This window comes from Suricata suricatta, chromosome 3 (assembly GCF_006229205.1).
Source record: "Suricata suricatta isolate VVHF042 chromosome 3, meerkat_22Aug2017_6uvM2_HiC, whole genome shotgun sequence".
Taxonomy (NCBI): domain Eukaryota; kingdom Metazoa; phylum Chordata; class Mammalia; order Carnivora; family Herpestidae; genus Suricata; species Suricata suricatta.
The window spans coordinates 62,491,059-62,508,303 of record NC_043702.1 but is presented as its reverse complement, the minus strand read 5'-3'; the positions used below and the strand labels follow the sequence as shown (position 1 = coordinate 62,508,303).

Here is a 17,245-nt window from a genome sequence, read left to right as displayed (position 1 = left end):
GGCATTATGGAGCTAAATAGCAATTCTTGGTGACTTCTTTCTTCCAGGTCAGGTCATGCTGAGTAAGTAAGGCGGCAGCAAAGGACATTCAATATTATTATCTCAGGAGCATGTGAGGTGACTCCTTCCCCTGCCTGCTCTTCCTCATGCCAAGTGATTTTAAGATAGAATGCCCCTTCTTTTCTCACATTTTTAACCAAAAGACCACTTTCTTTATCTATACAAACACTACAATAGTGTTTTGCCTTGCATATGAAACCTCAAAAGGCAAACACTTTCCATACCAAAGAACATTTTCTAAATAAGAATAATGCTTCCTCTTCCTGAGGACACTAATTCCACCAGAACACAATGGAACTTTCTCTATGTGGTTTATTTTTACATTCTTGACTCTTGAAAGACTAAAATTATTCAAACGAATGGGAGTAATTCAAGACCTTTAGTCCCTCCTTTTCCTCATCCGTGCTGATTATTGATTAGGCTTTGTTTCAAAGTTGAGAATCGGCTTGATGGCCTTGGCTGCGGAAAGGGGTTTGATTGACTGCACATGTGTTCAAACCATGCATCCATTACGGAGGACACTGTGAGGCAGAGTGCCCTCAGAGACACACTTCTGAAAAGAGGAGTTGACTCAGGCCCCACCTATACAGAGCTCAGTTCCTAAAAATAGGTGCCAAGTTGCATCCTTTAGACACAGGGCTAAAATAAATTCAGCCGTCCCATCGACTTGCTGGATAGATAGACCCTTCCGTGGAGCCGGCCTCCACTCCACCGATCGCTTTCAGGGGACTGGGAACCTTGCTGTACGTGAAACAAGGGAGGAAACTCGTCAGCGAAGATATATGACATTTTCAGGAACTCGGGGTTAAGTCTATTACCAAAGGTATGTGCAATATAGTCATTGAGACATAGCCACGTCCTGGGTTGGAATATGTTACAGATTAGTGAAGACCACAGGCCAAAGTGTACTTGTTATAAAAGAAAATATTGTTGTATTTTGTTTTTATGGCAATATTTAGCATTACTTTATATTATTAAATTTAAGGCTTCCTATATAACTCTCTGCCAGAGGGTTAGCACGTTTCCTCTGTAGTGCTGAAGAATAATGGGCCAAACTTGAAGCTAAAAAGTCATGAGTGAAAACTATAATTTATAACTAAAAGAGAAAACTGGAAAAAATTAGTGTATCTTCTATGACCATAAATTAGTAAAAAACACAATGAATATACCAAAAAATATAAATTCTATTTCTTGGAATTTGGTGAGGGGAAGAGAGAATTTAAAATATCTCCAACTGTTGCAGCTTGCTCAGAGGAATGGATTGAAAATTATTCTTTCTCCAGCATTAGTTTGATTTTGTACTTCATGCCCCAGCCACAGTCTCCTCTCCTTTGGGAGTATGACTGGGAGTAAGGATTAAAGAATCAGGTTCTTCGATGTTTTGCAGAATTAAGGAAAGCATTGCCAGTTGGATCTGCCAGCCCTAATTATAGGAACTACAAACTTAAAGAGAGAAGACTGAGATTTTACTTTAAAGGCATCATGGCCTGTATACTGTTTCAGATGGATTTTTTTCTGTCTTCGATTGCCTGTGAACACTTTAATTTGGTCCTGTTGCGCCTTAAGTGTTTAGATGTTAGAGACTGAAGTGATTTGGGACAGGCATTATAACAGAATATCTTAAGACGCCAACTAAAAGCAAGGACACTTTAAGATTACATAATACAGGGTTTAAATATAGCCAGCTGGTGCTGAACTGAAAGATATTTATTTTTACCAGAGCTCCATTTGGTCACTGACGAGCTGTAGGTTGTTTAAATTATTTTAAAATTTCATGTGCAGGGTGCCAAAGGACCAGTAAAATATTTACCTCAGCTACATTCAAAGCATGAATTTTAATATGAAAGAGCACCTGTTTTGATCGGTTTTTTTAATGTTCATTTATTTTTGAGAGAGATAGACTGTGATCTGGAGAGGGGCAGAGAGAGGGGAACATGGGATCTGAAGCAGGTTCAGTGCTAACAGCAGAGAGCCCAATGTCGCACTCCAACTCATGAGCTGTGAGGTCACGACCGGAGCAAAGTCAGACACTTAACACCTGAATCACCCAGGCACCCCCTTTGAGTTTTAAAGATATTACCATTGAGGGGCAAAAATATTGGATCAGAAATGAGGAAGTCTTGAATTCTATGCTTAAATATTTCTCTGCTTCTCTGCCTCCTCTTTGAATATTTTCCCTTCTTACTATTAACATGTAAATGAACAAGTCTCATTTTTAAGAGTCAGCATTTTGGATGTCTGCAAATTTGGCAAAGTGCCAGCCATTTGGGGAACATGCAGTCCAGAGTTTGGAGTAAATATTTCTGCTTTCATCCAATCTTGGGCATCTAAGATACAGCCTCCTTCACCAACCTGAAAATTAAAAGTAGACATTCTTTCATGAGCACAGAGGACTTTGCTTCAGAAGATGTTCATGTAAGAATGTCAGCCCAGGCTCAAGTCTGGGTTGGTTGCCTTTCCTCTGGTTTATTTTTGGGCAAAAAGCCCACAAAGTTCATAGATCATTTACACTTGTCCACCACTGATAGCTGTCGCCATTCAGTGAGCTCCCCCGTCTCTGTCTCTCATATTTACCACAATTGAACAACTTATGCATGTCAGTATTCTTTTTACTTTGGTAAAATATTACTTATGATGAGGCGATTTGGGGATGGACTCTCCTAGTAAACTTGATACTGGGAATGATTTCCTCCCCTCTCTTTCTCTCTGTCTTTCCCTCATGCAGATACACAACTCTGGGCACTAAGAGACCATTCTGTAAGATCTGTTTCCTAGCTGGGTGCCATGTTCAGTAATGTATAGAGCAGGGCAGACATTTCATAAGTGCCTGGCATTGTAATTCCAAAATTTTGATTGAACAACCTGTGGGGGACAGAACTTAATTGACATGACATTGTCCTTTTTATTTGCTTCCCACCTCCAATTCTGAAAGCATTCAAAAGTTGCCTTTTGAAACTTAATTAAGTTGTAATTTGTTCTTTGTTTTGCTTCTGAAACAGACACATGCTCATTCAAATTACAGGCTCACCCCTTGCAGAGTGGTGGGTAACCTCAGCTTGTTCTGATTCAGAAATGACTTTTGCAGAAAACTGATTTATTCCATATACTGCATGGTCTTTATATGACTGTGTGATATGTTGTATTGTTTATTTTGCTGACAAATATGTGGTGTTTGCTGACACCAATTCTCCAGTTCTCTAAAACCAACTGGGTATACAATTTGATTCGGTTTTCATACTGACTTGCAGAGTTAGAGCAGACTCCACAGACTGCCCCCCACTTTGGCCACTAACCCAGAAACAGCTAAATAGAAGCGATGCATAGGGCAAAGGGGGCAGCAGACACTGGCATAGAGCACCGCACTCTCTGGGCTTCATACCTGTCAGCACATTCACCAACTAGGAAGCTCACCAAACTCTGTTGTTTAGGCATTTTATTAAGATGTCATTATGGAGGATGACTGACTGAATACTAGGCCATTGGTAATTAAATTCAATCTCTAGCCCTTCTCCCCTTCTCAAAGGTGGGAAGTGGGGTTGAATGTTCTAACTCTCTAATCACTACATTGTTTTTTCTGGCAATCAGCCCCTATCCAGAACTTCTTTTACTTTCCCCCAACCCTCACAGAAAACCCGGAGACATCTCATTAGCATGCCAGAGACATTGCCAATCAAGAGATTGCAAGAGTTTTAGGAGCTGTGTGCCAGGAGCCAGGGATAAAGACTAAACATTTATTTTCTTTATTATATCACATATTTCTACAAAATCTCTTCTCCTTTGAAATGCTACCTAAGAAATCCAGAGTAAAACTTTTATTCTATATACTTTCCTAATCATTGGAATCAATTGCTTATAAATTTAACTAACCTGAGTATTTTTGATTTGTACAGTATAACAGTAAAAGCACAAAGGACAACAATTAGACAATGAAAAAAGCAAAGATTTTATTTTCTTGAAAACGTTGAAAGTCAGCTAATGCTATGATTACTTGTATCTGTTTAGATAAAACAGACGATGGTGTAGCTATATTTAATGACTCTGTGAGCCTAAATGATGGCATAAAAATAATCTGTCAGTTAGCTCTACAGTAGGTAATCCAAATTCCTGGTAGAATAGCTGTACTTCTTAAAATATTTCCAAGAAAAAAATGAATTTATTACACAGAAAACACAAAGAACCTCAGTGACTACTTGGTTCAACACTCTTAAGTTCTAGATAAGAAAACTGAAACAACGGAACATTAACTAGTAACTCTTCTTAAGCACAGAAAACTAGAAACCAACTCTCTTAACTTATATTTCAGTGCCCTATGTCATTCTACAAAGCTTTATGCCATTAACATCAACCCCATCCCACTCCACCCCCCTGACGTGGGATACCTTTTGAGGTATACCTTGATAAAGTCCTTTTTTTCCAACAGTAGGTTTTTGTTGCTTTTTATTTTGTATTTCCTGTTCTTGGAAAATTATGAAAAAATGTGGAAAAGGAGACAGACCTGGTTCACATATTTAGTTAAAATTCAAAATATGATCATGCCTTCATTTTTTAATTTTACTAAGCATTTAAGTTTTCTCATCCTCTGTGTTAGATGAGCTCTTTCCCCCAGCCTCACTGTCTTGTCGTTGGTGCACGACTTTTCACTACTCATTTTGGCAGACCTTCAAGTAGATTTCTCTTCTACATTCTTATAACTGTACGCAGGATAGATCCTGCTGCCTGGTGAACTGAACACTTTAGATATATCTGACCATTCAGAAGTAAGTAAGTATGCTCTGGGCATACTCATTATTTAAGATAAATAAAATATTAAAATAATTTATTTTGGGAAGTTTCTCTGTTTGTAAAAGATCGGATAGCATCTTCCTAAAGAATCTGAATATATCAGCAGGTGTATTTCTTCTAAATGCATTAATTTATTAGTTACCAACATTGACACCTAAAAAAATTCATTTCACCATTAATTTTACAAAGTCCAGCATTATAAATGGTTTCCAAACATGTTCTCAATGTTCTTCATTTAAAGTTTAGTAAATGTGACTTAATATAAACAAATGTTTGATTATCATTTAATGTAATTTTTAATTCATAGGAAGTTAACTGCATTGAAATAAAATGTAGATAGAATTCACATTCTAAAGTGGCTGGGGTTTTTTATAACTGTATATTAAATTTTGATAAGTAGAGTCACATTTCCCCTTTGAATTACATTATAACCTCCTATGTGCTTTATCACTGTCTATGTTGTTTATGGTAATTTTGTCTGTTTGTTTTTAGTCAGTACTGTCATAATAAGAACTCAGCTTTACCTTATCTAGCCAGTAAGCGTTTTTGGCAAATAATTCGAGGTTCATAAGTTACGGTAAATAAGTACTCAAGGGAAACAATGATAAAACTTTTTGTAATGCTAAGGGTCACCTTTTTTTTTAAGTTTTTAAACATTTATTATTTTTGAGAGAGAGAGACACAGAGTGTGAGCAGGGTAGGGTCAGAAAGAGAGGGAGACACAGAATCAGAAGCAGGCTCCAGGCTCTGAGCTGTCAGCACAGAGCCTGACGCAGGGCTCAAACCCATGAACTATGAGTTCATGACCTGAGCTGAAGTTGGCCACTTAACTGACTGAGCCACTCAAGTGCCCCACTAAGGGTCACCTTTTAATGTATTTGTATTTTAAGTTAGAATTTTTTACTCTCCACGCAAGGGTTGTACTGCTAAGTTGGAATAGTTCTGCGAAAGGGATAAGAATAAAATGAGTTTGTTCACATAATGAAAGGTTGTCAATGCCAACTACAAGCTCTTTATAAAATTCACTGCCTCTGCTTCTGTTGGATCCCAAGCCATTTTCCCAAGTGCTACAGGGCAGAAATCTGCTGGTTTGCTAGGCGGGTAAAGCCCAGCAGCAGTTCTCAGGTAGAATAAGGGGCTAGAGGTAGGGATGCTAGAGGAACAAGTGACAGCCATCAGCAGCCAGCTCAGTTCCTTCTGTCCTCCGAACCATTCTAGATGCTCAGAGAGGGAACAGAACCTCATTACAGCCCCAGCTCCTTCCGGAGAAACTATGCTAGGCCTCTTGAGTCCCAAAGCATTCAAAACCATATATTTTTAGGAATGTAACTGTATTAGTGCATGTCTGCTTCACTCACTGACTCATCCTGGTATGGGAATAATTTCAGGATATATCATCATCCATCTGTGTCATGCAGAGCTGGACAACAGCCCCAGTTTTGACTCTATAAAGTATCAGAGAAATGAAATATGAAAGGAAGGCATGTGTTTGTACTTAAGTTACAGTTTTTTCCTGAAAAGATTAAGTCCAGCTATTTCAGTTATCAGCTCAAAACTATTTATAGTTTCTAATACTTCACCCTTTAAAAAGAAGCCGTAAATTCATTTACCTCATCATTTCAACCCAACTGGCCCCAGTTTCTTGAATATGTCATTATATTATGTTATTACCATTTCTTTCCATTATGCTCCACTATGCTCATATGTATCTATATATATTTTATGTATATGTGTATATTATTTTTTGTAAAGTATTGTGTTACTGGTGCCTCCATATTGTCTTCCATTTCTTTCATATTCTTGAAGTGCATTTGGATGTTCAAACAAAGAAGAGTAGTCTTCAGACAAGAACCAATAACCACAATATCATCCAGAATGACATTTCTTTTTACTTTTTGCATAACATTGAGCCTGACACAAAATTTTGTAAACATTTGCATCAAGAAGGTGTCAAACTACATATTTATCACAATAACAACAATAATAATAATAAACATAAATATTTTCTACAGGATTATTTTCCCCTTGATAGATTTTAAGTTCCAGGAGCTGATATGTAAATTTTCATTTTTGATATCATCTTTACATTTTAATTAGTCTGAATAGTTCTTGAAATCAGAAAGATTTCTCAAGTGATGCTGTATTTTCTCTCTCTTTGCCATTCCTCTTCCTTCTTTTTTTATCTCATTTCCAATAAAGACCTCTGGAATATATCCCTTAGTATATTATCCTTAAGATGTATGCAGTGCCCTCAGTTTACCAGAATCACAAAACCACCATCTCCGAGGGCTAAAACAGGTTCCAAATGAACCCGAGATAACACTTTATTGAGAAATCAGAAAATGCTGTCAGGTGAACGCTGGTTAGTTGAACACAGACTTTGGACCCAGACTGCCTAGGTTTGAATTCTGGCTCTTACACTTACCAACTGGAAGACTTTGGGCAAATTATTCAATATCTCTGTGCCTGTTTCCTCATCTGAAAATAGAGATACTATTAATATCTATCTCATAGGGTTGTTTTAAGGATTAAATAAATTCATACTTGTAAAATGGCTACAACAATAGCTGTACATAGTAAGTACTGGTACATAACAAGTATTGTGTAAGCTTTACTATTACTGTTGTTGCTGCTGTTGTTGTTGTTGTCATCGTCGTCATTATTAAATATATGAGGCTAGTGTAACATAATCATTATCTCTTTCCCAGAGAACAAGATAAGAAAATAAGGTATCAAGTTTTCCTAGATGCTGAACATTCAGAAAAACACCACACTAAAAACTGTTTTAGAGAGAAAATCATCTACCTTATTTAATAGGTTGTTCTGTTGTTAAAGGCATCCTTTCCTTTCAGAGATGCACTTTCCAGCTCAAGTTAAATTTCTGTCCTCTCTGGAGTTGTAGAAAGCTATCAAGTGCCCTCGTTCTATTATAATAATTCCAACACTTGAAACTAATAACCTTCCTGTTGTTCTTGATGTCAACATCACATTACTTCAAGAGATCGAACTCTTCAGCTACCTCAGCCCTAATGACTCTCTGTCTCCTTTCTGATGGAACTGCTCACAGCCACTTATTGGACCTTTTCATTACTTTGACATATTTCTTGGACTTTCAAAGTATTCTCTTAGACCACAGTTTTCTTTATTTCCAACTAAAACTGATCTTGGCCCTCAGCATAATCTTCCTATCTTCAACACATCCTACCCATCAGCTTCTCTACTTTTATTTGCCTCATCTCTCTGTAACTTGGATCCACTTGCAATGTCTGAGTAAAATGGAAGGAGACACTCACTCAGGAGGAAGGCACTGAAAGATGGGGCTGTAGGGACCAGACTGTTTATGAAGGAAATCTGAAGCAGCAAAGGCCAAGATGACTCCAATAGCTAAAAAGAAAGCAAAAGATTATGAGCCAATGGAAGGTACAATGGATTGGATTTGAGCAATGAAGCTAAGCTACAAATAGGAAAATAAGTGGCAAGGTCAGAAGTAAGGAGGACTAGAAGCAAGATGGGATTGGAGCCTGTGGTGGACATCATGCATGCATTTCAAACTAAGACCAGAGACAACTCAGGAGTGTTGGAGGCCTGGTGTTAAAGTCTCCTGACTCCAGGCTTCAGGGATAGGTCTAAGAGCATAAAGGAACCATGCTTCAAACATGATGCCCACTCAACTGGGGCCCCATTGTCAGCGGCGACAGTAGAGCTTTCACTGACCCCTCTCCATTTCATTTGTCCTCACATTCTTGAGCTAAATTCACCTCACCAAAAACCAATCAACATTTCCCCCTAATGTATTATTTTTGCTCCCATTCCCAGGCTGCCTCTCTCATTATATAATATATAAATATTGGCTCCCTATTACATTTACCAATTTTCCTGACAACCCCATATGTTCTCTATGCTAATATACAACTGGAAAATGTTAGAATAGGGACAAGTTTGTGAGTAATACCTTTTAGAAAAGGGCTAGGTTGAATTTTAGAATGTTTGGCAACATAAAATTAGGGCTTAAATAGTCACCAGAGATATGCCCTGGGTGTAACAGAGATGAAGCTGAGAGCTGATGGAGTGTGTGTCATAAGACAAAAACATGGTTAGGTGTCAGGAATTTTTCAGGAGACTGAAAATGATAGACCAGATGTGTCTGGTCTAAACTACTCACCATCTCCATGCTCAGGTTTGAGATTTTATACAGAACAACACAGGGCATGCTGCAAAGCATCAACATTTTAAATTCCTCCTTCTGAGATACTTTCTGTAATGGCAAGTGTCAGGCTTGGTGAGGTATATGACATTTCCTCAGGCCTGGCACTGCTGGTGAGTGAGACCAAGGGGTTTCTGTCACATCTGCTTTCCTTGGCAAGCTTCCATCCCAGAAGTACACTGGGACACCCTGAATACCTACTGAGGTCCTCCTCCTAGATCTCACAAAACAAATAAGATATCGCTTGTGATTAGATGCTGCTCCAAGGAAACATGTGAGTGTGTATCATTGTCTGCGTGTTCTGTCTATAATCCTGCGTTTGGCCCACTGGGCTGAGAAGACTAGTTATTTTCTCCTGGACTGAACTATGATGGAGACATGACCATATCTGGAATTTTTTAAGCTATAATATCTTTCTAATTGCTTTCTTCAGATATGTAATAACTGGAGAATTTCTGGCAGAAATTGAATTTGGCAGAAAGCCCAAAGTTGACTGGTTTCACTTTCCAAGCAAACATTTTTGTGCAGTTCTAATTTTCACTTGCTCATGCAGCATCCTGAGCTGGATTTCATTGTGGGAGACTCACAGGTACACAGGCAAGAAGGTTATTTTTGCTCCCTCCTGGAAGCTCTAATCCCAACTTTCACATCTCCAGGCTGCTTAAATAACTTCTGTTGCAGAATTTGGAATTTGTTGTCTACTCTTTAAAAAGAAGTAGGGGAGAGAAAGTAACAAAATCTGTCAACAGGAACCATCAAAAGATGGGCACTGAATCTTGCACTCTTATTTCAAGACAAATCCATCTGATAAATGCTTAATGGTTATCCACTGTGTATAAGTCATGATGTCAAACATTAAATACCTACGGAGTTAGCTGTTTTTATCTCCACTGTCCATTTACTTCTTGGCAGCCTAGGAATTTTAGTTCCAGATAATAATAAAAATGTAATAACCACTTCTGTGAGAATGTTTGGAAACGCTCTGCTTCATTGTTAGGGAAAGTAGAAGTAGATCATTCTTAGAAATGCTTTAGACTCCCCCTACCCCCAGATAAGGGCACATAAGGAGCATTTCTGGCCACCACGTGATGGCCATTCTTCCATAGTCAAAATTGTGTGTTGCCATTTTGTAAACTGATCTGGCTAAGAGAGTCTTTGGAATCATGATAGATATGGTTATGTTGGCAAATAAAAGACTTATGAGATGGAAACTGGTGCTGAGCTCCTGGTCAGTGGTTGATAATCTGCAGTTGTGGTTACATGTCTAAAATTTTAAAAATGATATTTACCAGAAGCCAAGGAGATGCTTAAGTTTACAATTTGAGTCCTTTGCTATCCGGTGAGCTGTCCTAATACAGCGGCAGGTCACACTAAGCTGAAGTGACTTTCCTGCCCGAGGCTTTGGGGGCCCAAGAGGAATAGTCTGGGAGAGTTAATCCAATGTAAAGCTTCATATGGAATTTTACAATGAAGCTCAATATATAATTTTTAAATTGCTTCTTACAAGCCATTCCCCCCAACTACCCTCCTCTCATGTTCTCTTACACCTGACCTAAAATACCACTGGCTTAGGAAAACTTTTGTTTGCAAGTTTTAATTAAATTCTTTGTGTTTCACAGATGTTAGTCTTTTTTTGTTGTTGTTACTGTTTTAATGTGCATTGAAAAGAGCAAGTTTTAATCTGAATAACATTTAAAGAGTGATTTTTACACTTCATCCTTTAAAAACAGGAGTGAAATAAGCAGCAGAAACTGAGTTCCTCCACTTAAGGTGTACATAGAGGATTAGGTTTTGAATCTGAGGGAAAAGAAACAAATGCCAATGCCAAATTTTTAAAGATAAATAAGTATAAATAAATTAAGGGATGATGAGACTGACTAACTATGTACTTCATGTGTATCTTAAGCAGGGCAGACTATTAAATTACTTCCCCTCTTTGGACCATTCCTACTACCAGCATATGATTAGGAAGCTGACATCATCTTTTTCTTTTGAAGTTACAGTCCGCATTTCTATGCAAAGGACACGTAGGGCACATTAGTGGTTGGTGACAGAAAGAATAATCCAGCTCCTGATTGATTCAAAGTTTTTATAGATTAAAATTATTACACGTTGTAAATATCCATGTTCTATATTTAAAAGACTGTTCAAAATGTATAGAGCATTTTTAGTGCCCCCTACAATTTCGGGGACAGTAATGAGAAAGTAGTCGTAATGATACAAACATTTGAACAAGATACCAATTACCTTTCAATTTAGAGCACTCTGGTAGAACCTATCGATAGCTGTAGTCAGAAAAACATGGATTTATACATTTATTTCTTTCTTTTAATGCTTATTTATCTTTGAAAGAGAGAGAGACAGAGTGCAAGTGGGGGACAGGCAGAGAGAGATGAGAGAGATGGAGACACAGAATCCGAAGCAGGCTCCAGGCTCTGAGCTGTCAGCACCGAGCCTGATGCGGGGCTTGAACCCACGAACCGTGAGATCATGACCTGAGCCAAAGTCAGTCACTTAACTGACTGAACCACCCAGGCGCCTCAGATTCATAACATTTCTGCTGAACATTATTAGCATTTTTGTCTTCCTACCCAAGGTTAAATGATTAAAGACCGCATTGTTTTGAAAGTGTTCATTTTCTTAGAAAGTGGAATTTTTCTAAGAACATCACTGTTTTGAAAGACAGAATTATTTCCAGAGGAGGCAGGTATTCACCAAGCAGTATTTACATTATTGAAGCATTTTCTCTTTTCCCTCAACTGCTTAGCTTTTCCAAATAATGTTCAGTAAAGAAAGTATGCAGAATTTGTGTGGTTTCCCTTTTTTGATCAAGCCTATCAGCCATTAGTTTCAAAAGAAAAAATAGCATATCAAAGGATGCTGTTGTTTTTAGACTTAAGCAGAGAAAGCACTTTTAAATAAAGACTTCCTTAAGGTCACTGAAAAAAAAAAAAGTTTGTGTAAATTTGGAGACTGAACTTCTGTAAGACAAAAGGCTTAAATTAAATATATTTTATTACCCAAAGGAAAAGGGTGATTAGTAGGAGAAAACCTCCCACAACATCAATTGTCTAAGTTGGTGAGAGTCAGAATTTGATGATTTGGGCTTTCTTTTAAGATCCTTTGTCACATGCTAACCTTAACAGAGAGGTGAGAGTTATGAAGAGGGTGAGGGATTGAGGAATTCCTAAAAACAGATCCAGAAACCTCTGGCTGTTCCAGAAAGCAACTAGCACAGAAATGATTTAAAGTCATAGTTGGGAAGTAATTAACTAGCCTACCTCTGTCTACACACAAACCACTTAAAGGTGGGCACACCACGGAGATGTTTCTCAAAGCTGCAAATTATTAAAGGTTTGGCACCTCCATTATATTACTGTGGCTCATTTTTTGATCTGTTGAGTGCCCACAACAGACATGGAAGTCAACAAAACAGTTCAGTAGATATGAATGAACTAGCTTCATATGAAATTTTAAAAAACCCTATGAGAGAAAAAAGTGGACCATGTTAGGAAAAGACAGATTCCAAGCTGGAATACATGAGTCCTCTCCATCTACCAACAAATTGCTCGGACCTCAGAAAGAAGTCACTTTTCTGTAATACAGAAGTCCTGACACTCTTAGCAGTGCTGATGGACATTTTAACTAGTCTGTTCTTGCCCTGCCTTTCAGAGACACACACATTTGCTGCTAATCACAGACTGATTTTGATGACTATCTCTCTGTGGTTAAGAAGTGATTACATTTGCTTGCCATTTCTCAAGTTCTATCCTAAAAACAAACAAACAAACAAACAGAAAAAAGATGGAAGATAATATTCTCTTCACAAAGGCACTGCCCACTAGTAAATGAATCACACATAAAGGAGATTTGGAGATGGGCAATCCCAGGAAGTTTGGGGAAGGGAAAGCAGTAATGAGGCAGTGGGAATAAAAAAGGAGTACTTTAGGAAATATTGAGTGAGGAAAAGAAGTTATATCAAAAAGGGAGCAACTCAAGCAGACATGGAACAATTAGAATAATGTGAAATTTGGGGATTTTCTGGGATAGAGACTTTCAGAAGAAAAGGATGGAATCCAATTTAAATAAAAGGAATACTCAAGTAGGAAGAATACCTATATTCAAACTAAATGAATATAGCAACACTTCTATTTAGGGATTATTTAACACCTAAATACCTAAGGTACTTAGTAGACGAATTTAGTAGAGGTACATGGCAAGGCATAGTTACCCGGCAGAGCAGCTGTGTAATGGATCACAAGTGAGAAAATCCAAGACCCTTATCCTTGCCGGTAGCAGTGGCCACGGGGCAGCAGAGACTTAGGGAGTGGCTCCATTCTCATTACCTGGCTGGTCCAGAACAGGGTTCACTGGGTCATACCCACTGCTCAGAGGCTGCAGAGGGAAATGAAAAATGTTAAATAACTGAGTGATGGTTTCATGATTTAACCTAAATTACATAGAACAAGGGAAAACATGAGGCATCATTTTTGGGAGAAAAAAGCTGGATCATGTGATATATACAAGGGTGATTTTCCGAGGCCTGCCTTCTTGCTTGCTGGAGAAAAATTGGTTGTTCAAGACCTAGTGCCAAGATACACTTTGAATTAGTAACTTCACGTTGAGTTAGTGACTTCTCATCCTTTATATATTTTCTCCATCCTTGTGGCCATATGAGTAGGGCTATGTCAACTTCTTTGCTTCAGTCTCATCGTGTAGTTCCATTCCTCCGTGATTTACTGTGTTCTCCTTTTTCAGAAAACATGGTGGATACCAGGTTTCTAAAGAGGAATGGAATATCCTTACAGAAGGCTTTAGATTTAGGTGGATCAGAGTCAAGTCCTATCCTTTCTACTTATAGCTTTGAGTCTTGGGAAATTTCATGACTTTTATTATTCTTAGACTTGTATCAGCCCAGACTACCTGGATAATTACACACAGGAGATATGGTAACACCTAGGGTGACTGTAAGCTAGTGACCATTTATTATTTACTATGTACAAGTATGTAAACTACTTTTATAAGATCTCCTTCAGTCCTCACAGGCCATCACCAGGTCCTGTTATCATTCTCATGATAGAGAGAAAAAACAAGAAGCTTCAAAAGGTTAAGCAATTTGCTTAAATTCAAAAGTGAATGTCAGAAATAGAATAAATATTGGGGGCTTTCTGGGACCAGAATGGATGGGTAATCTGTGTGTGGGTCTGCCTCCTGGGTAAGAGCCAAGACAGAACCTGGAGTAAAACAGGTTTACAAAATTAACTTAGCTCTTCCCTCTGCTGGGGAAACTCCTCATGTTGGTGGAAGGTGACAGAGGCCCAGTGTGGGGTAGGGGGGGGGGTGGTATACAGGCAGCAGGCAGAGGAACTTCAAAGATATTGTCGTAGAAATCGAAGGGCAATTAAAAAAAATTAATGTGTATTTATTTTTTAGAAAGAGAGAGAGTGTGCGTGGAAGGGAAGAACAGGGAGGAGGGGGCGGGCACAGATTCCAAAGCAGGCTCCAGGCTCTGAGTTGTCAGCACAGACACAAACTCAGCATAGGGCTCAAACTTATGAACCCATGACTTCATGACCTGAGCCAAAGTCAGACGCTTAACCAGCTAAGCCACCCAGGCGCCCCCTAAGTGAAATTTTCAAGCGGTGGGAGAGCACAGTGGAGGGAGCTACTCACTGCCTGGGTTCAGTGGGGGAAATCTAAAGGGAAACTGAGCCTTGTGGTGGGCTACAAGAGGCTTTTTAACCTCATCAAATAGGATTGAGCTTGATCCATCTTATCATATCTCCATATAAACAAATGTGGTTTTGGGGGTGGGGATGTGGAGTGTGTGTCACCAAGTTCTCAAGATTCCCCACCTAAAGAGAGCTACGTTTGGTGTGTCTATAGTCAAGCCAGCTTCCTTAGCAGGCCCCGCCATCTGGGAGCTGGTTATATTCAGAAGTCATTGTGTTGAAATGATGCAACCTGTTGTATTGCTGTTTTTAGAGATAAGGCCAAATCAACACTTCTTAGAATACTGTATTTCTTGAGAATCTCTCTGGTGTTTTTCTTTTCTTCTCTTTTCAAGTAGAACAGGACTGAATACAATGCTGATTAAGTCATGCCCAGCCTTGAGCATTGTGTTTGCCTCACAGTAGATAGGTGGCAGATGTTTACTGAATGCATGACGAAAGCCTTAGGAAGAGAGTTTATCAAATACCTTTATTGTATACTTGGGATGCAGATTCAAACAAGAGGACTCTGATGGAAGCAGGACACCACCTGCCATGCCCTGGAGCTGAATCAATCATGAGAAAATTAGAGCCTTGGCCCTTGCTTTGCATTTCTCCTCCCTAGCTATCAAGTCCGTCCCTTTCCCTGCTTGCAGGGATCAATATCCAACCCCATCTCAAGTTTGATGTCTGTAGTGACCAAAGAAACATAATTGAAGAATTTGCTTCGATTTCTAATTCTAAACCAAGCTTATCAGGATAAAAAAAGAGCCAATTAGAGTCATAGAAATTCAACCTTATTGGTTTCCCTTTGACTTATCCCTACATGCACTAAAATAAATGTTCAGGAAGAATTTGTGTATAGATGCATAGGAAGCAAAAAGGAGGATTCATAGGCTTAATTATTAATTTTAAATAATTATTAATTTATATTATAAAATTATTAATTTATATTAATAAAATATAACAAAATGTTATGATTTTTGTAAAAAAAAAATTTTACTGTTTTTATTTAGTGTGTGTGAGAGAGAGAGAGATGGCATGAGCAGGGGAGGGTCAGAGAGAGAGGGAGATACAGAATCTGAATACAGGCTCCAGCCTCTGAGCTACCTGTCAGGACAGAGCCCAGTGTGGTGCTTGAACCCACGAACCACAAGATCATGATCTGAGCCAAAGTCTGAGACTCAACTGACTGAGCCACTCAGGCACCCCCCAAATGTTATAATTTAATTAAAATATTTACATGAGAGACTGTAAAGTGGAACAGGTAGTTCAGAAAAACCTGAACTCCATTTCAGGCTCAGCCACTTACTATATGATTTTATCTTTTGAATGTTACTTTTTTCATCAGTTAAATGGAAATAATACCACCAATCAGATATGGCCGCTGTAAGAAATAAATGTAAATTGTAGGTGTTTAAGAATACGTGTAAAATGCTTAACACATAATCAATACTCATTAACAGGCAGTTATCACTTATAATGCAATATACATTTGATTATGCTAGGGAAATGTCTAGCATGAGACATAAGTTGTAAAAATATGCACTATTGATAGACATTTAATGGTTCTAATTTTTTTGACCATTTCAAAGAAGTTCAAGTCATTTTACTCAATTATTCATTTTTTTTAACTGAGCAATTCTTTATACTAAGCAATTTAAAATATTTAATAGTAATATGGTTAAATTTCCAAATATACCCAAAACTGGCAATATTATTGTACTAATAATTATCTAATTTCTGACTAAATTCTATTTGTTCTTAACTGCTTTAGTTCCAGAAGCACTTCTTGTGAGATGCTAGGAGCTGCACAAAACAGGACAGGTCTATGTGACAGTACATTACTACAGTTAGAGAGGGCAGTTCTTGTATTCAAAGAGATTAAAATCTAAATGAACATCTAAACTTAGTCTTATCTATAAGTAGATTGATATTTTTTTCTTTAGGGCCTGAAGAATAACTTCAAAGATGTTTCTACCACAAGGTGATTTGTGTATGTTAATCCAAGTGATTTGGGGGACCTGGAACTAAAATATGACTTTAAAAGGATCTACTAAGATGCCTGGGTGGCTCAGTTGGTTGAGTGTCTGACTCTTAATTTAGCTCAGTGCTGGGAGCCACACCGGCCTTGCTGGATGACACAGTCACAGTAAGGAAATGGCAGATGTGCATGGCTCCTGCCATGAGAGGCAGAAACTGGCATCTCCTTCTGCTACTACTGCTCATGTGAAATTAAGCCTGTTGCTATTAATTAGGCCTCACAATGTTCCAAGTCAGACCGATATTTCCCACACAGATACCTTGTGGGAAGACGCATATTCCCACCTCTATAAAGAGGAATTTAAACAAAGCACTGCAGATGTTTTGTCGAAAGGCTCTTCTAATGAGCCTCACAAATTTAAGGCATAGAAAATGAAGGGGGTTAAAGACCACAAGATTTACTATTAACTCTGGTGGGATGGGGGGTGAGGGGGAAGGAGCCTAA

The 17,245-nt window shown here is 38.4% G+C and overlaps 1 protein-coding gene across 1 annotated transcript in view; it reads left to right on the top strand.

The window, feature by feature from the left end:
* The first annotated feature begins 806 nt into the window (after positions 1-806).
* The window catches only part of XIRP2 (xin actin binding repeat containing 2), a 75,815-nt gene continuing 59,376 nt past the window's right edge, over positions 807-17,245 (top strand). The window contains exon 1 of the mRNA XM_029934448.1: positions 807-883. The gene's annotated coding sequence lies outside the window, so the exon portion shown is untranslated. The remainder of the gene's footprint in view (positions 884-17,245) is intronic.